General features: G+C 53.0%; 1 long non-coding RNA gene across 1 annotated transcript in view; it reads right to left on the bottom strand.

Annotated features, from left to right (window-relative positions):
• Window positions 1-24739, bottom strand: part of LOC142008783 (uncharacterized) — a 63826-nt gene that overhangs the window by 20796 nt on the left and 18291 nt on the right. Inside the window, exon 2 of the long non-coding RNA XR_012644226.1 lies at window positions 10267-10428. This is a non-coding gene — a long non-coding RNA (uncharacterized LOC142008783). The remainder of the gene's footprint in view (window positions 1-10266; window positions 10429-24739) is intronic.

The raw sequence follows: 24739 nt of genomic DNA, 5'->3' as shown, positions 1-24739 counted from the left end.
CTGCCCTCCCTCCTCCGGGGGGAGATGAAGAACCCCTGCAGGGACCCAGTGCAGTCCTGGCCAAAAGAACTCCAGAACTACCTTCTGGAGGGCAGCCAGGAAACCCGGGGGTGGGACAAGTGTGTTGAGACGGTGCCAGAGCATGGACAGGACTAGTTGGTTAAGCACCAGTGCCCTCCCCCGTAGGAAGAGGCACTGGAGCAGCCCCACCCACCTCTGCAACCGCTCAGCCACCCTGCCCTCTAAACCCTGCCAGTTTTCCGGCGGAGAGGGATGTGTGGCAGATAGAAAGACACCTAGATAGGATAGCAGACCCGTGCTCCACCGAATGGCCTGAAGCGTGGGTGGGAGGTGGCCCGCCTGCCACCCAGCCCCAACCACCAGGCCAGAGCTCTTGACCCAGTTGACCCAGGCAGAGGAGGCTGCTGAGTAAACGGCTTGGCAGGCCTCCAACCGCACCAGGTCTCCCGGGTCCTGGACCACGAGAAGTATGTCGTCGGCGTACCCTGACAGAACCAGCCGCAGCTCTGGCTCATGGAGCACCAACCCCGTCAACCTTCGTTGAAGGAGATGGAAGAAGGGCTCAATGGCCAGACAGTAGAGCTGGCCTGACAGTGGGCAGCCTTGATGCACCCCTCGCCCAAAGCTGACCGGAGCGGTCAGGATCCAGTTGAGCTTGACCAAACACTCTGAGGCAGTGTACAGCACCCGGACAAATCCAATGAAACGGGGTCTGAAGCCGAAGGCCCTCAGAGTGCCCAGGAGATACCCGTGGTCCACCCTGTCGAACGCCTTCTCCTGATCCAGGGACAGGAGGGCGAACGACAGACCATCCCTACACCCGAGCTCCAAGAGATCCCGGACCAGATAGAGGTTGTCAAAGATGGTGCAGCCCGGGACGGTGTAGGTCTGGTTGGGATGGACCACGTCCTGCAGCATGAACCCCAAGCGACGGGAGATGGCTTTAGCAATAATCTTGTAGTCCGTGCTGAGGAGCAAGCTGGGACGCCAGTTCCAAAGGTTGCAGGGGTCCCCCTTTTTGGGCAGCAGGGTGAGGACAGCCCGCCTGCACGACAGGGGGAGGACCCCACTTTGCAAGGACTCAGCCCAGACGCTGAGCAGGTCTGGACCAAGGACATCCCAAAACACGCGGTAGAACTCCACGGTCAGCCCGTCCATGCCCGGGGACTTGTTCGTGGGCATGAGACGGAGGGCTTCCGAGAGCTCAGCCAGAGTGAGAGGAAGCTCTAGCTGGTCCCAGTCGCCCATACTGACCAAAGGGAGTTGGTCCCAAAGCACTCTGCAGGCATTGGCATCGGTCAGATAGGGGAGAAAAGGGTGGCATAGAAGGCGCAAGCCCTCTCGCGCATCTCCGCTGGATCCGTAGGAGGGGTGCCATCCTCCGCAAGGAGGCAGAGGATACGTTTCTTGGCACTCCTCTTTTTCTCCAGGGCACAGAAGAAGCGGGAGCCGCGGTCCATCTCCCAAAGGAGCTGGATCAGCGACCTCACAAAGGCCCCCTGTGCCTGAAGGGCGTCGAGGGTCCTGAGCTCGTCCTGCTTCTCCCGGTACGTGCCACAGAGGGATGGATCTCTGGCACTGGAGGCCAGGTGCCTCTCCAGCTCAAGAACCTCCTGCTCCAGCTGTCCTATCAATGCATCCCGCCGCCAGCTGGCCCCCCCGGCTATAGTCACGGCAGAAGAGCTGTGCGCGCACCTTTCCCAGATCCCACCACCACCGCGCCGAGGGAAAGGCACACTGTTGCCCATGCCAGGCCAGCCAGAACTCCCGGAAGGATGCCACAAAGCCTACATCCTCCAGCAGCTTGTTATTAAAATGCCAGTAGGCCGACCCCCGCTTCCCCGGCGAAAGGGAAGCCTTTACGGCCACTAAGTGGTGGTCCAAGAAGGGGGCCGGCCGCACGCTGGAGGAGTGGGCCCGCAAGAGATGGTGGCGAGAGATGTAGATGCGATCCAACCAGGAGTGCATGGATTTGTGGCCCACCACCCGGACGTAGGTAAAGACGGTGTCCTCATCTGGGTGGTGGCTGCGCCAGACGTCCACCAGGGAGCGATGATTGATGAGCTCCCTGAGGACGTCCGCAGCGGCCGGGCACTGCTCTGTCCCCGTACGGTTCCGTTCCTTGAGGGTGCAGTTGAAATCCCCGCTGAGGACCAGGCACTCGCAAGGATCAATGGAGTCAAGGAAGGCCGCTGCCTGCCGGAAGAAGGATGTTCTCTCCAGGCTGGATGTTGGGGCATAGACGTTGACGAGGTGGAGGGGCAGCCCCTCCACCCATACCCGGAGATACAGCAGGCGGCCTGGCAGAACCTTGACACTCCCCAGCACCTCGGGCTGCAGGTCTGGGGAGAACGGGTTGCCAGTGGGGCCCGATGGGCTGAGAGGTGACTAAGGTGGACCCCGTCTCCCCACTCCAGCCGCCAGCTGGCTTCGGTGGCTGGAGTAGTGTGAGTCTCCTGGAGGAAGGTGACCGAGTACCCCGCCTCTCGGAGGAAGGAGAGCACCCGGCACCTGCGGAGACCCGACCCGCAGCCCCTGATGTTCAAGGTGGCAAAGATGATCGGCGGCATTTAGAGGGCTGGGGAGGATCCTCTCCGGAGGGAACGCCAATGGTCCCCGTGGGGCCGCACAGCAAGCCGTGGCCAACGCCATAGGTGATTAGGGCATCACGGAAGCCGCAGGCCCATTGGTAGGCTGTGGCGTCCCTCCTCCTGGTCCCCTTGCCCTCCTTCAGAAGGGCCCTCACAGACTCAAGGATGAGATGGAAGTCACCCCAGTGCTGCAGGGCAAGAGCTATGTTGTTCTTGGAGCCGCGAACATCCTCCAAGAACTCACGCATCTCATCCGCTAGTGCCTGGGGTGCCGAGGCCTTGGGGTCCTGAGTGCCCCTCGGCCTCGTATCCTTTTGGGCTCCGTGGCCAGCAGGGAAGGTCATGCAGTGGCTGGGGCTTGGTTTTGGGAGGACTAGGGGTGGCGGAGGGAGAGCAGCCCCAGATGTGCTGGGAGAGGGCAAGAGAAAGGGGGCCACCTGAGGGATTGCGGCCTCAGGAGCAGTTATGAGCAGATGAGGGTCGAGGGGAGGTGCAGGAAGAATGGGGATGGGGGCAAAGGTGATGAATGTATTGGGGGGGGAGGGTGAGTGTCGTGGACAGAAGGGAAAGGCGGAGGGAGAGGGGGTGGGGGGAGAGAGAGGAGGAGGAGGAGGAGGGTCTGGAGGGGGTTGGGGCGCAGTTTCTGGGACGGGACTTTGACTGGAAGAGGGGGTGGAAGTGGGGATATGAGTAAGAGGGGTGTGGGGAGGGGGGCTTTTCCAGGCGGCAAGAGGGGAGGCGGGGATAAGGGCGAGCTGCCATTGTGTCTAACAGCAGGCACCAGTGAGGTGGAGGGGTCGGCGTTGGGGTTTTTGATACCGGGGGTGGGGCAGGATACGAGGGGAACACAAATCCCTCCAGGATATCCGGGGGCAGGACAGCTACAGCTGGGAGGTGATCCTCAGCTGGCGGGGGCGGTTGCACCCTGTGACGTCCCAGAACAAGGGAGGATAATGGTTGGGGGATCGCTGGCAGGTGGGGAGAGAGAAGGCGAGGGGGGCGGCTGGGTGTGAGTGGCTGGCCCACAGGCCTCTAGCAGCAGACCCTCTACGCCCAGAGAAGCCGGGGTAAGGTCTAGGGCCTCGACCTCCTGTGAGAGGAGGGCGAGGCCGAGGCTCATCTCCTCCAGGCACCCTGCGACAGTGGTCCGGGCAGCGGCCAGAGGGGTGTCGGAGGAGGGTATGGGCTCAGGACAAGCCCCCTCTGCCCCTTTGGGCTCGGGCTCCGGGACAGGAGGGGCGATATTCTCCATTGCTGCTGCGGCGGCCTCAGTCACCCCCGGCAGATGGTCAGTAGCCAGGGGTTCGGCAGATGGATCAGGGCTGGTGGCTCTCTTTAATGCTTTACATGGCACATCCACCCCGTCCTCCGACAGGGTGGAGTGCCGGGCACGTGTGCTTGTTTTCTTGCGCTTCCCCCTTACCAATACCCAGTCCTCCAGAGAGGTGTGCTCAGTGGTGGAGGAGGAGGGAGGGAAGGAGAAGGAGGACGGGACAGCGAGGGAAAGGGACGGCCCGCCCTGGGGTGCGCCCTGTCCGGGTCCTGCCGCCAGCCCTGCCTCCCTGTCCTCCACAGACCTGGCTTAAATGCCCGCTCGGGCGCTGGCGCCTGCTTCTTCTTGCCCCTCACCATGTGCCTGGGCATCCTCCGACACCTGGGCGGTGATGGTTCCATCTGGGGCAGGAAGAGGAGGGGCGGTCCCAGGGCCTGTTGCGGTCTGGGTGTCACTGGTTGTGTGGTTGGCACCCCCCGGGTCGGAGGAGGTCCTGGGCTCTTCTCTTTTGTGCTTGGCCGGGGGCAATCCCTCTGGACATGCCCCGCCGCCCAACACACGAAGCACCAGGCCTCCCCCAGGGTGTAAAAGACCCGGTACTGGGCCCCTTGATGAGGCACCAGTATAGTCCCCTCCTGGGCCACTCCGCCCTGTGCTGCCGCTGGCGGCAGTTGGATTCGCGCCTGCCGGTGGAAGGAGAGCACATGCCGTAGGGCGGGGTCTTTGCAGCCAAGAGGGAGGGGACTCAGGACCGACAAGGGTCGACCCAGGGAGGTGAGGAAAGGCAGAAGGGCGGAATTGGGAAGGAAGGGAGCTACAGAGGAGAAAACCACCCGCACGCCCAGGTCCTCAAGTGGCTCCAGGGGCATGTGGACGCCCCCGACTGCCAAGCCCCTCTCCACCGCCTCCTGCGTGGTGGCCTCCGACGCCAGGAAGAAGACGATCTTCCCAAACATTCGAGAGGCCGCCACCACGGCTGCGGGCCCCACCACCCGCACCAACGCCCGCACGTAGGTCTCCAACCTAGGTCACCCGCGCCAACGCTCACATGTAGGTCTCTGTGCCTCCTGGTGAGGGCAGGGAAGAGGCCGCGACCATCGGGGATGGTATTCCGAGCGGAGGCGGAAGGAGCAGGGTGCAAGGCGGCTGCCACCACCTGGGTGCACGACCTGGGGGCCGGGGGATCCAAGCCCTCAGGATCAGTGGTGGGAGCAGGGGGGAGGGAAAGAGGGGCTGCAGCAGGTGCATCGGCAGCTGGGGTGGAGGGCCCAGCAACGGGAGGTTTGGCCTTCCGGGCAGGGCTCTTGCCCTTTTTGGTCCCCGGCCCTTCCTGCCCTTTTGGGGGGGTGGATTAAGGGTGGGGTCACCGGAGGAGGATGCCGCGGCGGGGGCACCAGGAGCCCCGGAGCCCATGCCCGCGCCCTCAACCGTCACAGAGTTCCCAGCAGCCCTGGACGAGTCGGCTGCTGCTGCAGAGGTGGAAGGAGTGACAGTGGAGGGGAAGGGGGGGAAGGGGGACATCTATGGACAACCCCCCAGTGGGTGGGGAGGCCATTTTATAAGGTGTGAGGATTCGTGAAAAAATGGGAGTGGGGCCTTTAACTAGCGGGGGAGGGGAGAGGGGAAAAGAAAGAGAAATGAAAGTGGAAATGGCTGCCCCTCCCCCACCAGCCAGGCTGAGGACCTGGACGGGCAGGGGTGGGGCAGGAGGGTAAAAAAAACAAAAAACAAAGGAAAGGGAACACAAAAAAGCCACAACTCCCCACACAAGATGATAAGATGGTTCCTGCTTCTGCACTGGGATGTGGGGGGAATTCAAGATGTGTGTGTGTGGGGAGGGGAGTGCAAGGAAGGGGAAGGGGCTCCAGCACCTAACGAAGGAGGGGGGGATTCGTGGGCACAAAGGGGAGGGAGAAGAGGGGGAAGAAAGGGGGGGGCAGGGGTATAAAGGGAGGGATGTGCCCACGGGTGCCTGAGGGGTGGGCCCACAGCAGCTGCTGCAGAGCCTCACAGAAACAGAGGAAGGAGGAAGGGGCAGATGGTTAGGGTGGGGCCCAGATGAGAGGGCCCCAGTGGCAGCTGGGTGTGGGGGGCGGCAAAGGAGGCAGTGGCTGCAGGGGTGGGGCAGGGACCACACCCTAACACCCCACCCCCAACTACGCAGCCACCCCCCCCGTGGAGCCCTGGTGGAGAGGGACCCCACCTAAACTCACCCCCCCCAGCCACTCCACGGCAAGCTGTGGAGGGAAATCCGGGCCACCGCCCAAGAAAGCCCCTTACCTCCTCCGAAGCAGTGAGGATGCAGCAGCCAGCAGATGGAAAGAGTGGGCCCAAATGGAGGCCCAGAAAATTCCCCCCCAGAAGATGGAAAAAGGGGGGGGAAGGGTACCCCCTTCCCTGCCAAGAGGCAGGGCAGCAAGAGTCCCCCCCCACACCACCCACCCAGCAGCTCCAGAGAGAAACTAGCCAGGAAGGGTGGAGTAGGGGGGGGAAAGGAGCAACCTGCCCAAGCAGGGAAAGGGAAGCTGGCCCAAGAAAGGGGCCAAAAGACAGTCCCAGAGGGGGCTGAAGCAGCCAAAGGCTGCCTGTCCCCCAGTACTCACCTCCCAACTGCAGGGCTCCCCAGGTGGGATCCCCACAGCCTGGAGGACAGAGCGTTTCTGTTCCCTGTCTAGGCCCAGACCTTCATTGGTCAGATAGGCCCTGTGCTCCCTATAAAAGGCTCCCCATCTGGTAGCAGTGGGAAAGGTTTTGGGAGGAGCATGAGCATGAGCATGAGCATGAGCATAGCGAAAAGGTACCATGGGGAAGTGGTGGGCAAAGTGGCCCAGGGTGAGGCTGCTACTTTGGGGCAGGGGTGAAGATCCTGCCGGTTGCCTCTTGTTCTCATAGGGACCCTGGGCCGGAGTCCAGGGTAGAGGGTGGGTCTGGACTCCCCCCACCCTTCCCCCCGAGGGATCACTTTACTGGAGCAGGCGTGGGCCTGCAAGGGGACTAGTATTATTCTCCCTGTACTGGTCCTGCCTATGATGAGGATGGCTCGCTAAGCGGAGACCCCTGCATTTGGAAAGGCCTGGGCAAAAGGGGGCCCTCCGTGAGTCTCTGAGGCAGCACAGATCCGCCAGGAAGTGCAGGGACCCACAGAGGCTGACAAGGGACTTTGTCACAGGTGTTATCCCAGTTTTACAGACAGCAAACTGAGGCACAGAGAGACTGTGACTTACCCAGGGTCACACAGGATGTAGTATAATCACAACATGAACCCCATGCATCTTGAGTACCAGCCCAGTTCCTCAGCCGCAAGACTGTTCTGCCCCTCATCACACAGCTTTAGCTTTGAACTCGCTTCTCTCATTGATTTAAACCAGAGTGTTGGGATTAAAGGAGTTGAACTGGGCTGCAGCAAAGGTTGGAAGAAAATTTGTGCAATAATAGTTTTGTTTGTAAAAGCAAAGAAAAGAGTCATTATCTTGATTGCACTGGGTTCCACCACTGGCCTGCTTCCCCATAGCTTATCTGGGTATTAGCTTTCCACTAACCAGACACTCTTCCCACAATCACTCCCAGCCCATTGCCTCAATCCCACCCTCCAGGCCTCAGAAAAGCCTCCCTCTCTGGGCCTTGGCTGTTCCCTCTCTAGTGACCTAGCCAAAGGGCCAAGTCCAATAGTCCTCCCACTCCTTCAAAGTCTCTCTAGCTGAACTGATCTTCTGCTGTTCCAAGCAGACCTCCATTCTGCAACTACAGTTTGTGTCATCTGCCCAGTGCCTGAGAGGAGAGACAGGCTCTGCTCTGGGTTCCAGCCTCGGGACTCTATGCTACACAACTATGAGCTACTTGTTGCTTCCCTGGACTCTGTCCTACCACCTCCTTCTAAACCCCCATTTACCACCCTTCTGTGTTTCTTCCACACTCTCTGTAGCTCCTTGTCCCTTTAACTCCATACCAGACCTTGTCACCTCTAACTGCAGGCTACTTCCCCTTTGCAACCACATTCTATTCTTAGCTTTACGGCAGCCCTACCTGTTCCTGCTTAGATAGGGTTCATCTGTGGAGCCCTGTTCCCCCTCCAGGTGCAGCCTCTGCAGTTAATTGGCCCATCTAGACTATTTTCAGCACTGGTGTGGGATGAGCAGCCCATCACACTTTTTATTTCTTTGAGTCAAATCTAACTAGAGCTGAATCCAAAATCAAATACAAAACTGAAACCCTTTCAGATACCCAGAGTTCTGTGGCAGCTCGTACAAATATGGATCAACTGTGAGGACATATTTTCAATGAACAAGACATGCTCCAAATACGGAGACAGATGCCTGCATGAGCAGGTCCCTTTCCCAGTTTGCTGTAATGTTCCACACGTTGGGCTGAATCAAAAACTCTTTCCTGTCGCCGGGCTGTGTGTTGTTCCTGCTCAGCCGTGCAGGAGCAAGGAACCATTCAGGGTGTCTCTGCTTCCCCTACCCCTTTGAGTAGCATCTTCAGGATGGCACCCATTGTGTGCTGGGACACTTCACTGCTGCTCTTCCCAGACAGCAAGGTGGCTGAAGAGGGGCCCTACTTCCCTTTTATACCTGCCTGTGGGATAGAGCTGCAGCCCAGAGCAGGGGGTGGAGGCAGCCTTCCGCATCAGCCTAATGGGCAAAATTTATGCACCCAGTGTGCAGATTGCAGAACCAGACAGACTGTCTGCTGGAAGCAAATTCTCTCCAGGGCTTATTCTGGGTGGTGTGGCCCCTGCTTAGGGCTGTGGCTATATGCCACAATTTAGCTCAGAGCAATTTTTAAAAGTGCATCTCAAGTTTGAACCTTGTTGGGCCAAGGCATGGTCTTGCATTTATCTGCTGCACAGCTTTGGCTGGAAGAGCTGCTGTCTCCTGTTCAACTGCTATGGCCCTAATTAAGGGTTCACTGGGAATCTAGGAGAGAGGCTGACAGTGAGCCAAAACAATAAGCAGCCCTCCCTAGGCAGAGTGGTCCCTCTGTCTCTCACCTGGAGGGGAACTACAGCGAGAGCTAGATCCATGAAGACAGATGACCTGCGCGGTCTCTGCTGACAGAGACACTTGGATTGTACCAAATCCTACAACACAAATCTGGGTGCAGCTTGATTCCACCAGGTCAGCTGCCATTCTTCCTTCAATTTCCATCCCGTGGCCTTAGCAACCCCATGTGTCCTCATGGTTACATCATGAAAGAGACAGAATTGTTTTGAATGTCCTCATTTCCCTATGCAAAACAAGAGGTAACAGAAGGGGCTTATAGTCTGGGTAGACAATTTTGGCGATGGCCTGAGTGATTCTATACATTTCCCCAAAGTCACATTTCATGTGATTTGAGTTTTGCATATGCTGCATTCCTTACAAGAAGAACATGCAAAAAGAAGGGCTGGCCTCTCTCCCCTCGGGCCTTGGCAAGCATCCTTTGCATATTCCCCTTGAAAGACTGACATCCCCTCAGTTTGCTCACTGATGCATGCAGTCTCGTTCAGATGTGTTTGACCCTCTCGTGACTAAGCCTCCATTTCCTGTAGACACTCCCTGAATAGAAAGCTAATGCTGGCATCCCAGCCGCATTCAAGGTCACTGCTACCTGACAAGTATGAGAGAGGGAGCTGAGTTAGTCTGCATCTTCAAAAACAGCAAGAAGTCATGTGGCACCTTATAGACTAACAGATATTTTGGAGCATAAGATTTCATGGGTCTCATGCATCTGACGAAGTGGGTCTTTGCCCATGAAAGCTCATGCTCCAAAATAGCTGATAGTCTATAAGGTGCCGCAGGACTGCTATCTGAGTCTACTTCAGATTCATCAAATCCATCAATCCTTCCGCATTCTGAGATTTAACCTTCAGTCACCAAGTCACCCAAGTGGTTACTCGCTGGTGTGCAGATGCAGCCCTGAGGAAAAGGGGCTTTCCCTTCACCCATTGCCAACACATCAGTTTCCCAACCAGGCCTGGATAGCAGCTTTGATGGCCTCATAGCTGGGAGGGAGCACTGTTACCCAGGGACAGATCAGCTGGGCAGCTTGGACAACTTCTATTAAAAAAGAAACTTCCCAAGCTATGGCTACCCTAGAAAGCATATAGCAGTACAGCTGTATGGCTGCAGTTCTTTTCCTAACCAGCTCTAAAAGAAACTCTTCATATGTCAGAGAGACAAAAACTCACCCATTTCCTGGAGTTTGGCTTTTGTCCCTGCCCCCCAAAATAACAATATTATAACAATATGGACCCTCTCCCCCAGCCCTCCAAAAAGTTTTGAAATCATCTCAAAATGTTCATAAAACCCAAATTTTTGAAAAAGTTTTCATTTTATAAAAACATACAAAAATTGGCAAGAAAAAGCATGTACTCTAATTTTAAATACAAGGATTATGTACCTTTGTAAAGTACTTTGAAATTCTTGCAGGAACACCTTACTATTATAGAAGGCCCCCGATCAGCAGTTATTTTTGTAGAGAGATTCCCTTTTCTCCACAAATACTGGTTTTCCAGTGGAACCATAGGGGCAGCTGGGCAGCATGGTCACTCTCTTTATTGTCCTGTGAAATAGAGCAGTAGGCCAGATGATAATATAACTGAAAGCTGCAGAGACCCTTTAAAATTCTTTGAAGGCTGATCTCCTACAGAAAAACTAAGGAGAAGTATATTAACCCAAAGTAAACTAAGACATTTGGAAGCAGAACAAAGAACACATACATACAGTATATATAAGAAGCTGATATATAGTGATTTCAGACCATTTAGAAAACAACAACTGCTTACATAGTGCTTGCCTTCCTGAGTGAACGTGAAAGAAAGGTTCATTTTGAACAGAGGTTAAACTCCCTGTTATCAAAAGGCCAGGGTTTAGGCTGTTTAGTATTTTCATGCAACGGTGATTGTTATTATAGATAGGGTCCTACTAAATTCAAGGTCTATTTTTATAAATTTCACATCACATATTTAAAAAACTCGAATTTCATGGTCTCAGATCTCTCTCTCTATATATATATTTTAGAGTGCATCTGTCTGCCTGTGCTACATTTGTTTCCAGGATCGGAGGGGTAGCCGTGTTAGTCTGGATCTGTAACAGCAACGAAGGGTCCTGTGGCACCTTATAGACTAACAGAAAAGTTTTGAGCATGAGCTTTCATGAGCACAGACTCACTTCATCAGAAGTGAGTCTGTGCTCACGAAAGCTCATGCTCAAAACTTTTCTGTTAGTCTATAAGGTGCCACAGGACCCTTCGTTGCTGTTATTTGTTTCAAGAACTCCTCTTAAACTGTAAGAGCTACAACTGCAAATTTTGGTATGAAGCTCCTTCTTACTTTAACTCAGGGATTCCCAACCTATGGGTCAGGACCCAAACAAGGGACACCATTAGACTTTCTAAGGGTCGCCTGCTGGGCAGTTCCGAGCTGCATGTGGGTCTTTAAGGAGCCATTTGCAACTACCGCTGCTCACTCCTCCAATTCCCAGTCCCTGCCCTGCCGCACAGAAATAGAATGCAATTTAATTGGTTTAACGGGCAGCAGGAGGGATCTGGCTGTTAAACCAATTAAACTGAGGCCCATTTCAGTGCAGCAGGGCAGGGAACTGCCTGCACTGCAGGTGGGGGAAGGGAGTAGAAGGGCTGTGGGGAGCTGGGCACAGGAGTGCCCAGGTGCAGCCTGGCAAAGGAGCAGTGGAAGGCAGCAGCAGCAGCGCTCCTGTGAGGTGGGGGGGGGCAGTTTGGGGTGGTGGGGGAGGGTGTGTGGCCGATACTGAGAGTGGCCACAGTGGGGGCGCAGCTGCAGCACCAAGAGATTGGCCAGCAGGGCTAGGGCTCCATCATCTTGCCTGTCACAAAAGCGGAGTAAGTAGCTCTCTTGTTCCAAACCCAGGGCCTGCCCCCACCCATGGAGAGCCCACAGGCTGCAGAGGAGGCTGCTGCTGCTGGAGGCTGAGGGTAGCTCACAGAACCTCGTCCCACCCAGACAGCCTGCATGCCGTGGGGGGCTGCGGGAGCGGGGGGAAGCACCCAGACCCTGGCCCTCCCCAGACAACCTGCAGGCCACAGGGGGTAGCTCCCTGAAGTCTGCCCCCTCCAGATAGCTTGCAGGTGCCGGAGGGACTGCTGGGGGGCGTAGTCCCCTGGAGACTGGCCTTCCCCAGACAGCCTACAGGAAGCAGCTGGAGGGGTGAACAGCCCCTGAAGCCTGACCCCCCAGACACCCAGCAGACTGCAGAAGGGGCAGCCCCTGCAGCCTGGTCCGATGCCCACAGCCTGCAGACTGTGAAGGGGCAGCTGGAGTGAGGGTAACTCCCCAGAACTTCACCCTCCTGCCCAGCAGTCTGCAGACCGCAGGGGGCCAGCTGGCGAAGAGGCGGCCCCCAGACAGCCTTCAGCCTATAGGACAGGGCACTGGTGGCTGGGGTAGCCCCTGGAACATGACTCTGGACAGCCTATGGTTCTCAGGGAGACTGCTGGGGCAGGGAGGGGTCAGTTGGAGGGGGCAGTCCCCACATCCTGGCCCACACAGCCTGCAGACCATACGGGGCGGCTGCAGGGGAGCATCCCACTGAAGTCTGCCCCTCCCCAGAAAACCTGAAGGCTACAGGGGTGCAGCCCCCTGGAACCTGGCTCCCCTAGATAACCCACAAACCACAAGGAGCAGCCCACCAAGGCCTGGCTCCCCATACCGTCTGCAGGCCACAGGGGGCAGCTGGAAGGGAGGCAGCTCCCAGAACCTGCCCACTAATAGACAGCAGACTGTGGCTGCTGGAGAAAGTGCTGAACCTGCAACCTGGCCCCACCCTGACAGCCTGCAGACCACGGGAGGGGGCAGCTGGAGCGGGAGTAGCTCCCTGGAGCCTGGGTTCTCCTCCCTCCCAGATAACATGCAGCCCAGGGGAGGGGATGGAAGTTGGGGGCCTGATGGAGGTACAGCTGAAGGGAGGGCAGCCCCCAGAGCCTGAGCCTTCCAGATAGGCTGCACGCCATGGGGCAGCTGGAGGGTGCATCCCACTGAAGCCTGACCCCGCAACAGCCTAAAGACTGTGGGGCTGAGGGTTCCTGAGGGAGGGGCAGCCCCTGGAGTCTGCCCTCCTCTGACACACTGCAGGGGACAGCAGAAGAGGAGGCAACCTCTGCAGCCTGCCCCTCCAGACAGGCTGCAGGCCATGGGGGTGGGGGTGCTGCTGGCAAGGGAGCAGGCCCTGGAAACTGCCCCAGCTCAGACAGCCTGCAGAATTTGACAGCACCTTAACTGCACAAAGAATAGACTGACTAACAGGTAGGTTCTTAGCAGGTAGCAAGCTCCTGACAACAATCCCGTGCCCTGGGTGAAAATAAAATGGCTCAGTTCACCCCCTGCCCCCGCAACCCCCCACACCTGACAGTAAGCGTCTGCCCTCTGGTTGGAATTTGTCCCGAGTGGTGTGCAGCCCTAGTGTGAAGTGAAGGAGTAAGGGACAACTCAACCTGAGCAAAGGTGGCAGAAAGCCTCAGTGAGTTAGGAGCAGAATCCCATCCCACAGTGTTATCGCACTCAGCCTGAGCAGCCTTTTCTTGTCCCCTTACGTAAAGGGAAAGGGTATCCCATGCGGCTGTCATGACTGACTGGGGCACTGGGTTTTGTTTTTTTTTCAAAATTTAATATGAGAGAGACCATGTAGCAAGTGAGCTGTAGAATAAATCCCAATTAATGATATGCTGTGGTGCAGCTCCTACTGCACATTACAAGACATAGATAATTCGCTGGGCAGTGATTGTTGCCCTCTGTTTGGTAAACATCTAGTGTGCGTGACCTTCTCATGGATTAGGGATAGTGGGAGCTCCCTTCAGACCCAGGCCTTGGGGTGATGTTAGACAGGCCTCTGATGGCTGGACCACCTACGTAACCCAGCCTGACCTAGCCTGATAGGATGTGTCTACCCAGGAGCCCCCCATCAAAAGGCCAAAACCGAAAGCCTGGAATTGAAATCCCGGCTTCTGAAAATGTGTGACCACACGTCCGACTCCCTCTTTCAAAATTCCACTGGTTCTTTTGAAATGGAGCGTCCACACAGCAACTAGCGCTCTTTCAAAAGAACGGAGACGGAGATGCCACAGATGGGGTCATATGGCTGCCAAGCCCTTCTGGGGCCCACAGCCAGCCGCTTCCTTAGAGGGTTCCCTCAAAAACCCCCACCCTGCACAAGCTGAGGCCTGACAAGCTGCCAGCAATGACGCAGACCCCAGCGCAGTAGCACCATAGCGGACAAAGCCTTGCTCCTGGCCCTGGACACAGATTGTGGACACCGTGGCCCACCTCATGAGCATGGTCACCATGGCTGCTCCCACTCCTCTTCAGGAGACAGAGCAGCCCCTCTGGGCACGTGGACCCCACAGCCTGCACCCCACTCCCTGGAACCCCAGCACCTGTGGAGCCATCCCAGCAGTTCAGACTAGTGGGAGTAGCTGGTACTGGGGCAATGGGACGATGCCACATGGCTGCGGAAATTCCACATGAGCCGAGACACCTTCCAGGAGCTCTGTCACTGGCTGGCCCCCACACTGAGGCACCAGGACACCATGATGTGGTCCGCACACCCCGTCGAGAAGTGGGTTGTGATTCCAATATGGAAGTTGGCCACCCCAGACTCCTATTGTTCAGCGGGACACCAGTATGGGGTGAGCAAGGCCACCATCGGAGCAGTCCACATGGAGGTAAGCCAGGCCCAGGGCACACCCTCACCATGGGGGTGGGGGCTCCTGGTCTTGGAGATCCCCGGGGGCAGGGGGCTGGGAAGGAGTTCGGGGGGGCCACCAGCTGGGGACCCCCCTCTGCACCTTCACAAGAGCACATGCCCTCCATCCCATGCAGGTCATCCACGCCATAAACACAATGGGTCACCCACGTTAGGGACCTGGACACTGTCATCAGGGGATTCACAGTGCTGTGGATCCTGAACTGCTTCAGCACCCTGTATGGGGGACACATCCCCATCCGCACCCCACCACACAGAGCCGGCACCTGAAGGGGAGGTGGCAGTGCCTCCTCACATGCCTTGGGGTCGGGGTGTGCAACGTCCCGCAGGTAGTGGGCTCCTGCTGCGCCCTCCATAACATTGGGAAGGGAAAAGGGGATGCCTTTGTTCATGGGCAGGCAGCTGAAGCTGGCACCAGGTTCAAACAGCCAGCTGCTGCTGCCAGTCACCAGGTGAACTGTGACGGGGTCCGGATCCAGGAGGTCCTCCAGGGGAGCTTCGCTCCCAGGCTGCACTGACCATCCCCCACATCCATCTCTCACTGTGCCCTCACACATCCACCCCCGCACTGCATGCAACACCACCACCACCACCACACCCACACTTCCCTGCTATAGCCCATGGGACATGGGCATCGGTGTGCAATAAAACATTTATAACCTTGAACCACCACGTGGCATATGTGCAAACACAGAACTATTTACAGTTAAGGGTGGAGGGCCAACTACGTACATTGTGGGGTAGGGAGAGCCTGAACAGGGAGAGACCTGAACTGGGACGGTCACCCAGGGGCAAGGGTTGTGGTCTGAGAGCCCTGTTGGTTCCGGGATCTCCGCCCTCCCGGGTGCAGGGTCCACGGCAGAGCTGGGACAAGGCAGAGAGCACCAGCAGGGTGGGAGGCAGAGGTGGGGGCATGGTGGGCTAGGAGCCATGCCACATTGTCCACTTGCTCCTGGAGGGTCCTATGTATGCTTTCCAGGTGGGACATTTGGACCCTCCTTCCAAAGGATGTTATGGTATCTTCTTACACTGAGGATACCTCTCCTGGGGAGGGAACGCCAGTTGTTAGGAAAAGGCAGGTGTTAGTAGTGGGTGATTCAATTGTTAGAAACATAGGTAGCTGGGTTTGCGATGACTGGGAGAACCGTATGGTGACTTGCCTGCCTGGTGCGAAGGTTGCAGATCTTTCGAGGCATCTAGATAGACTAATGTGTAGTGCTGGGGAGGAGCCAGTGGTTGTGGTACATGTTGGTACCAATGACATAGGAAAGGGTAGGAGAGATGCCCCGGAGGCCAAATTTAGGTTCCTAGGAAAGAGACTGAAATCCAGGACATCTGGGCTGTGTCTACACGTGCACGCTACTTCGAAGTAGCGGCACTAACTTCGAAATAGCACCCGTCGCGGCTACACGCGTCAGGCGCTATTGCGAAGTTAACTTCGATGTTAGGCGGCGAGATGTCGAAGTCGCTAACCTCATGAGGGGATCGGAATAGCGCCCTACTTCGACGTTCAACGTCGAAGTAGGGACCGTGTAGACGATCTGCGTCCCGCAACGTCGAAATTGTGGGGTCCTCCATGGCAGCCATCAGCTGGGGGGTTGAGAGATGCTGTCTCTCCAGCCCGTGCGGGGCTCTATGGTCACCGTGGGCAGCAGCCTTTAGCCCAGGGCTTCTGGCTGCTGCTGCTGCAGCGGGGGATTCATGCTGCATGCACAGGGTCTGCAACTCGTTGTCGGCTCTGTGTATCTTGTGCTGTTTAGTGCAAGTGTGTCTGGGAGGGGCCCTTTAAGGGAGCGGCTGGCTGTTGAGTCCGCCCTGTGATGCTGTCTGCAGCTGTGCCTGGCACCCTTATTTCGATGTGTGCTACTGTGGCGTGTAGACGTTCCCTCGCAGCGCCTATTTCGATGTGGTGCTGCGCAACGTCGATGTTGAACATCGACGTTGCCAGCCCTGGAGGACGTGTAGATGTTATTCATCGAAATAGCCTATTTCGATGTCGCCACATCGAAATAGGCTACTTCGATGTAGGCTTCACATGTAGACGTAGCCCTAAGGTGGCATTCTCAGAAATGCTTCCTGTTCCACGCACAGGGCCAGGTAGGCAAGCAGAACTTCAGAGTCTGAATGTGTGGATGAGACGATGGGGTAGGGAGGAGGGGTTTAGATTTATTAGGAACTGGGGACACTTTTGGGAGCTGGGGAGCCTATACAGGAAGGATGGGCTCCACCTAAATCAAAGGGGATCCAGACTGCTGGCACTAAACGTTAAAAAGGTCATAGAGCAGTTTTTAAACTAAGAGATGGGGGAAAGCCGATTGGTGCAGAGGAGCATGTGGATCGGACAGAAACTCCTCTTAGAGGAGAATCCATTGATAGAGATACTCTAGGCTTTAGTGAAAAAGAGAGGAGGGGAGGTATCAAACAATGGGCTAGATCAGACAAGCAATCGTATAAAAAAACAAAAAAAGAGCCACCATGGGTTAACACCCGTGTAAAACAAGCAGTGGCGAATAAAAAAGTATCTTTCAAAAAGTGGAAGGCAAATCCTAGTGAGGTAAATAGAAAGGAACATAAACACTACCAAATTAAGTGTAAAACTAATAAGGAAAGCCAAAAAAGATTTTGAGGAACATCTAGCCAAAAGCTCAAAGAGTAATAACAAAATGTTTTTTAAATACATTAGAAGCAGGAAGCCTGCTAAAAAAAACAGTGGGTCCCCTAGATGATAGAAATACAACAGGAGCAATCAAGGATGAGAAAGCCATTGCAGAGAGACTAAATGATTTCTTTGCATCAGTCTTCACGGCTGAGGATGTTGGGAAGATTCCCAAACCTGCATTGTTTTTTGTGGGAAATGAAACGGAGGAATTGTCCCAGATTTATGTGTCATTAGAGGAGGTTTTGGAACAAATAGATAAACTTAACTTTAACAAATCACCGGGACCAGATGGCATTCATCCAAGGTTCTGAAAGAACTCAAATGGGAAATTGTAGAGCTATTAACACTAGTTTGTAACTTGTCCTTTGGATCAGCTTCCGTACCTAATGACAGGAAGATAGCTAATGTGACACCAATATTTAAAAAGGGCTGTAGAGGTGACCCTGGCAATTACAGACCAGTAAGTTTAATGTCAGTTCTGGGCAAATTAGTTGAAACAACAGTAAAGAATAAAATTGTCAGGCACATAGAAGAACATAATTTGACGGGCAAAAGTCAACATGGTTTCTGCAGAGGGAAATCATGTCTTACTAATCTGTCAGAGTTCTCTGAAGGGGTTAACAAACATGCAGACGGGGAGATCCAGTGGATAAAGTACATTTAGATTTCCAAAAAGCCTTCGACAAGGTACCTCATCAAAGGCTCTTATGTAAATTAAGTTGTTATGGGATAAGAGGGAAGGTCCTTTTATGGATTGAGAACTAGTTAAAAGACAGGAAACAAAGAGTAGGCATAAATGGTAAATTTTCTGAATGGAGAGGGGTAACTAGTGGTGTCCCCTGAGGGTCAGTCCTAGGAGCAAGCCTGCTCAATTTATTCACAAATGATCTGGAGAAGGGGATGAGCAGTGAGGTGGCAAGATTTGCAGATGACACTAAACTGTTGGAGATAGTCAAGACAAAGGCAGACTGTGAAGAACTTCAAAAAGATCTCATCAAACAGTGATTGGGCAACAAAATGGCAAATGAAATGTAATGTGGATAAGTGTAAGGTAATGCACATTGGAAAAAATAATCCCAACTAACACTATGATGGGGGCTAATTTAGCTATGACTAATCAGGAAAGAGATCTTCCTTGAAAACATCCATGCAGTGTGCAGAGGCAGTCAAAAAGGCAAATAGGATGTTAGGTATTATTAAAAAAGGGATAGAAAATAAGACAAGGAGTAACTTACTGCCCCTACATAAATCTATAGTATGCCCACATCTTGAATACTGTGTACAAATGTGGTCTCCTCACCTAAAGAAAGACATCCTGGCACTGGAAAAGGTTCAGAAAAGGGCAACTAAAATGATTAGGGGCTTGGAACAGGTCCTGTCTGACGAGAGGCTAAACAGATTGGGACTTTTCAGTTTAGAAAAGAGGGGACTAAGGGGGGACATGATAGAGGTATATAAAATTATGACAGGTGTGGAGAGGATGAATCAGGAGAAGTTATTTACTTGTGCCGATAATACAAGAACTAGAGGACACCAAATGAAATTAATGAGTAGCAGGTTTAAAACTAATAAAAGAAAGTTCTTCTTCACTCAGCGCATAGTTAACCTGTGGAACTCCTTGCCAGAGGAGACTGTGAAGTCTAGAACTATAACAGAATTTAAGAAAGAGCTACTGGGCTGGATGGACCTTTGGTCTGACCTAGTATGGCTGTTCTTATCTTCTCATGTTCTTATGACATCACGCAGTCCCAGGCCTCCCTCCACCAGGCCTGGCTGGCCTCCTCCAGCCAGAGGTGCTGATCTGCCAGCTTGGCCTAATGGAGGCTGGTGGTGTCCTCCCCGGTGTGCTGCTGCAGTCTCCAGCTGCAGGTGCAGTGTGGTGGTGCTGCTGGAGGTGCCTAGCCCCATATGCCACCTCTGGGGAGCTCTCTGGGGCCATGAATGGCACAGGACTGTGTGGGCCCTCAATTCTGCAGCTGGAAGGAGAGAAGGATGGTGCGTCAGTCCCCTATCAGGACCCCGGCCCCCTGACCCCCTGGGACCCCATACCCTTGCTGCTTCGGGACCCCATACTCCCTGACCCCCCCAGGACCCAGGTGGGATGGGCATAGCATCTGTGTGGTGTCGGGGGTGCACAGGGGTCCCCCCCCAGGTGGGGCCATCCCCAGGTGTGGCCCGGCCCTGTCTGTGTCCCACCGTGCATCTGGCCCCGGCTGGATGATCACGAGGGAACACCGCAGACAAGTCATGCTTCTTGCTCAACCAGTTGAGGGTGGTGTCCGCTCCCTGGCTCAGACTGGCTGGTCCAAGCTCCTCCAGGCCCTCTGGCTTGGGCTGGTCTGCGGACGTGTTCAGGACCACTGGGGGTGGGGAGCTGTCCCTGGGCTCCAAGGTGGAATGGAGCTCCTGGTAGTAGGGGCAGGTGGAGGGACCTGCCCCCTGAGTGCCTGGCCTTGTCCTGGACCCGGACATAGCCCTGATGGAGCTCCTTAACTTTGCTCCGCACTTGATCCAGGGTCCGCTCTAGGTGGCCACATCTGGTCAGTCCCTGGGCCAGGAGGGCGAAGGCTGCCGCACTCCTTCACTTAACCCCCATCTCCTGCAACACCTCCTTCTCTTTCCACAGTCTGAGGAGGTCTTGGAGCTCAGACTCCATCCAGGAGGGGGCCCTTTTTCCTTCTCTGGGGTAGGTTCCTGGGAGCCCTGTGAGGGCTCTAAGGGAGGGCCCTGGAGCTCCAGAGGCTGATGGGCACTGGCCATGTGTTCTTTTCTGTGGTCGGGTGTGGCTGTGAGGGCCTGCCGTGAGCTGTTGCTGCTCGCCTGCTCTCAGCTTCCTGCCACAGGATTTCTGGGTCTGTGCAGCTTTAAGAGCAGCCAGACACAGGGATCATAGAGCCACGCTGCTTCAGGGCAGGGCGTCTCCATGTTCCAGCTGGCCACTGCCATGGAGGACTCCTCTTTCGAAAGAGCAGGCTGTGGCACATCTACGCATACCTTCTTTTGAAAGGGGGAGCTCTACCCAATACGGGATCGGGGTCCAGCTTGCAGTGTCTGAGACGCTTTCCTCCGATTTCCCTTTGAAAGAGCGTATTGCATTGGTAGAGGAATAGGAGGATGAGCCGAAGCCAGAGCCAAGCGAGGTGGGGGGCTGTGGGGGTGAGCTGGGTGGGTGGAGCGGGGCAGCAGGATTTTTAGTTGTGCTTAATGCAAGTTAAATGCAACTCGAAAGCGTGCATATTGCGGGTTTACTGTATACCCTACATCAGTGTATCTCAACCTTTTTTTATTACGTACCCCCTTTATTTAAACAAAAAATATAAGTATCTACAGACTTGCGTACTCCTAAGGGTCCATGTACAACTAGTTGACAAACATGGTCCTACGGTAATCTAAGGTTTTGAAACAAGTGCCATTCAACTTTTCCAGATTACTGTATCCTTTTCAGGGGTCAGTTTTGTTTTGCAAACCACCAAGTTACATCTCACTTCAGAGCTACTTACTTACAAAATCATGCAAAAATGCCACAGAAGTCTACTTCTGAAAACTTGCTGACTTTCTACTATCAAATAAAAGAATTGGAAAAGAAATATTGTATATACGTTTCAGTGTAAGGCATATGAAGCAGTAGAAACAAGTCATTCTCCGAATGTACTTTCAGATTGTACTGATTTTACTGGTGTTTTTATGTAGCCTGTTGTAAAACTAGTCAAATATCTAGATAAGTTGATGTACCCCATGGAAGATCTTGGTGTAGTCCCCAAGGATACCTCTGGCTGATAAACACTGCCCTACATAGTCTCAGAGGGGTAACCATGTTAGTTTGTAGCTTCACAAAAAACAGCCTGTAGCACCTTATGTATTAGGTAATGAGCTTTCAAGGGTAAGACCCTGAAGAAATGGGTTTTACCCATGAAAGCTCATTACCCAATAAATAAAGGTGCTACGGGACTGCTTGGTTATTTTTTGTTTTGTTTTGTTTTTTGTTTTGCTTTTTGTTTTTTTTTAACTTACCCTAAATGCTGCTGCAAATTAGTATGCAGGATAAACACTGTCTGAATTAGGTATTTCAGAAGACTGCAGCTCAAGGTTATACAGCTATCAACCAACTAAGAGTCAATAACGTAATTATGTTGCAAAGGAGCTATATTACTAGAGGACTTGCCTAAAATTAATGAGACAAGAATCCAACTCCACTCAAGAAGGTACAGCTTTCAAATGGACAAATGCATTCACTTAGGGAGCCATATTTTATGAAACAAACACAAAGTTCAGAAAGAGAGAGAGAGAATGCACATGAACAGTAAAAGGAGAGAACAACAAAATGATAAAAAAATTTTAAATGTCAAAATTCTCCTCATTTCCACCTGGCAAGTCTTGCCTTGAGCAGACAGACATTTATTATGTGGAAAGAGAATCACTACACTCAAAAGCAAGATCTCATCTCTGAGAGGAAAACTCTATCTCCTTGTCTCTTAGGAAAGGTTAAGTGAAATGTCTGTCTTTACCATGGAGCAAAAAACTGCCTGAAAGAAGATATGTGATAACTATAAGTATAATGGGACATCATTAAAAAGATGGATCCATTTTCATCAGTCAAAGAAGAAAGAAAATAATAATGGGCGAAAACTACCTGACAGAAAAAAGCAAGCTGCATTAGGAAAAATTGCATCTAAAAAGAGCAGTTGGGCAATGGAACAGACTGCCCATGACAAGTTATAGTATAATCTTCACTGGGAATATTCAGCATTTGACTATCAGGTCACACACTTTATTGCTTATGCAGGGCAAGGGGTAAACCTAGCCCGGCAACTCACTTCTCACATTTCTAAGCTTAGTAGACCTTCAAATAATGGATTTTTTATTTGCTGGCCAATCTAAATTTTAAAACATCATTTTTGGTTGAACAAAACATTTACTTTAGTCCTGGGTGCTCTCAAAAGATGTAGGTAGCAGTGAATACTTCATACAGTGTTCCACAAGCAGCAATGGAATTTAGCAACTCAGTTACATAGTTAAAATCCTGGTGGGAAATGTTCAAGTAGTGGTAGACCCTTTAGGTTCTTGGACAGAATTTCCTCAAAAACTTGGTGGTGTTTGTGTGTATTTAATATCAGTTTTGGTAAATTTCTGGCAGCTGTCAACCAGAGTTGGCCAATCAGTTCCACTGAATGGGATGCAATGCATACTTACCATTTAAGTCAAAGGTGTCAGCCTTTAGGAGTTTGTTTTCCTTCAGTTACACCATCCGCTCATATTTTTCCCTTACGCACTTTCTCATCCTACCAACCTGAGTCTGAAAAAAGGAAGCTTGCAGAACTTCTGCAACACATGACCATGGAGCTGACGCAGTGCTACAACTGTGAATAGATTTCTTCCCATGCCAAATTCTATGCACTGAAGGAGGCTATACCCAAGTGGAGAGAAAAAATGAAGGAAAAAAAATCTTTTGGAGGTGGTATTTGGAGTGGAGCAATTCCATCACTTGCACCCATGTCATCTATCATCATTCAGTAACACTTCAACCCCTACATACAATTATGGAATAGCCTTTTCAACAGTGCTTCAAAAATGGTTTCAGAAGCACCAGTAAGGGGAGACCTGTTAAAAACACAAGGCTCAGGATGCCTCTGAAAGGAGGTGGTCAAGCACTAGAGTCCAGATGGACAACAAAGGACCAATTGGACAGAGGCAGGCAATCCTGCGAGGATTCATTACAGAGAGACCCGAAGGAGTGGTCTAAAAGTCTGGAGAATGGTACCATGTCATATGAAGTTACTATCCAAGTGGGAGAAGCGATCCAAAGGAGCAGAAGTCTGGTAAGTGCTAGCAGACAAAAAGCTCAGAAATAACATACAGAGATCTTCACAGATCAGAGGGACGGACTACCATCTGGAGACCAACGCCAGGGGCAGCGGGGAGATTATAGTGATTTTCATCCGAGGATTCTAAAGCACCTTATAAACAATTATTACAAAAGACTTATGTAACCCTAGAGGCACTGAGAAGGAAGAGGGAAGTCTGCTCTACCACCTCAGCTGAGAGCCAGCTGTTTGTCTACCTCATGGTGTAAAGGCACATGGCTTTAGCACTTAAGGTTATGGGTCCGCCTGCCTAGCAAATGGGGGCTTGGCTGGGATGAATTGCTGGGAGGTCTCAGGACACACTTCCTCAGCTGAATGAAGTATGTAACCCGGAGTATGTAATTCTCCACCCTAGCACTGGACAGGAGGGACAGAACCTGTGACCTTAGCTGTTAAAGCCATGTGCCTTTACAGCCTGGAGGTCACCTGGTGGAGAACTTTTGTTTTACCAATATTCAGAGTTAGCCCCAGGCTCTGGTCAGCTTCAGAGAAGCAATTAAAGGCTGTTTGTAGATCCTCCTCTGAGTGTGTAACTATGGCACAATCTGTGCACTGGAGTTGGGTATTATTGCTGATATTACTGTAGTGCTGCCACAAACATGAAAGTCGAAGAGGTTGCCATCCGTCTGATATTGGATGCAAATGCCCTGTGGTAGGTGATCTTCGATTAATGTTTTCATTGCTACTAAGATAATGGAGATGAAGGCGGCTGCCAGTACACAGCATTGTTCTACACCAGTTCAGGTGACAACGCATGAAGAGGTAGAGCCACGGCACACAGTGGAGGCAACAGTCATGTCATGGAAGAGTCTGACAGTGGTAATAAAATTTCCTGGGCAGACAAACTTTGATTTTCCACAGAGTCAAAGGCTCTGGTCACATTGATAAAAACCGCATATCACTCTTGGTGGTGGTCTTCACATTTTTCTGAGATCTACCTTGCTGTGAAAAATCATATGGTGGTGATTTGTGATGGTCTGAAGCCACATTGGGACTCTGGAAGTACTTTCTCTGCAAGAGAGTGCAGGCAATTCAGTAAGATATCAAAGAGGAGGGCAATGCCTTGATGGCGGCTGCAGCTGTCCATCCTTCCCTTTGTGAAAATGACGATGATGTTAGATTACACAAGTAAGCAGGGATTTTTGTGGTGTGCCAGATTTTAAGGACAGCACATGAAATGAACTCTGCCATGAAGCCTCTATGAGCTCCATGCCAGTCCCAAGCCTGGATGAAGGAGGAGGGCTGGTCAGATGTGTGTCGATGCGCTGACCATCAAACAACAATATGAATGAAGTCTGATGTCAGTACAACTAAATGATAAAAGATGCCAGCTCAGATGTCGCCTGGATAAACAAGGTCCGTGATACTAATGGAGCAATTTGGGTTGGGTCAATAGGTTGGTTACCAAAAGAAAATTACAACTAACACATATGCTATCCATTGGAACATGAAATGTCTGAACACTTTGGGCACCTGGAAAATTAGAGCTGCTTCGGAAGGATATGGAGAGATAACGATGCGATATACTTGGACTGGCAGAAATGCGTTGTACAGGATCAGGAGAGCTATGTGGTTGCAAAGTCATTTGGTCAGGAAACGAAATGAAGCATGAAGCAGGA

Source organism: Carettochelys insculpta, chromosome 2, assembly GCF_033958435.1.
Source record: "Carettochelys insculpta isolate YL-2023 chromosome 2, ASM3395843v1, whole genome shotgun sequence".
NCBI lineage: Eukaryota > Metazoa > Chordata > Testudines > Carettochelyidae > Carettochelys > Carettochelys insculpta.
Note: the sequence above shows the minus strand (reverse complement) of the source record. Positions and strands in the feature narration are given on the sequence as shown.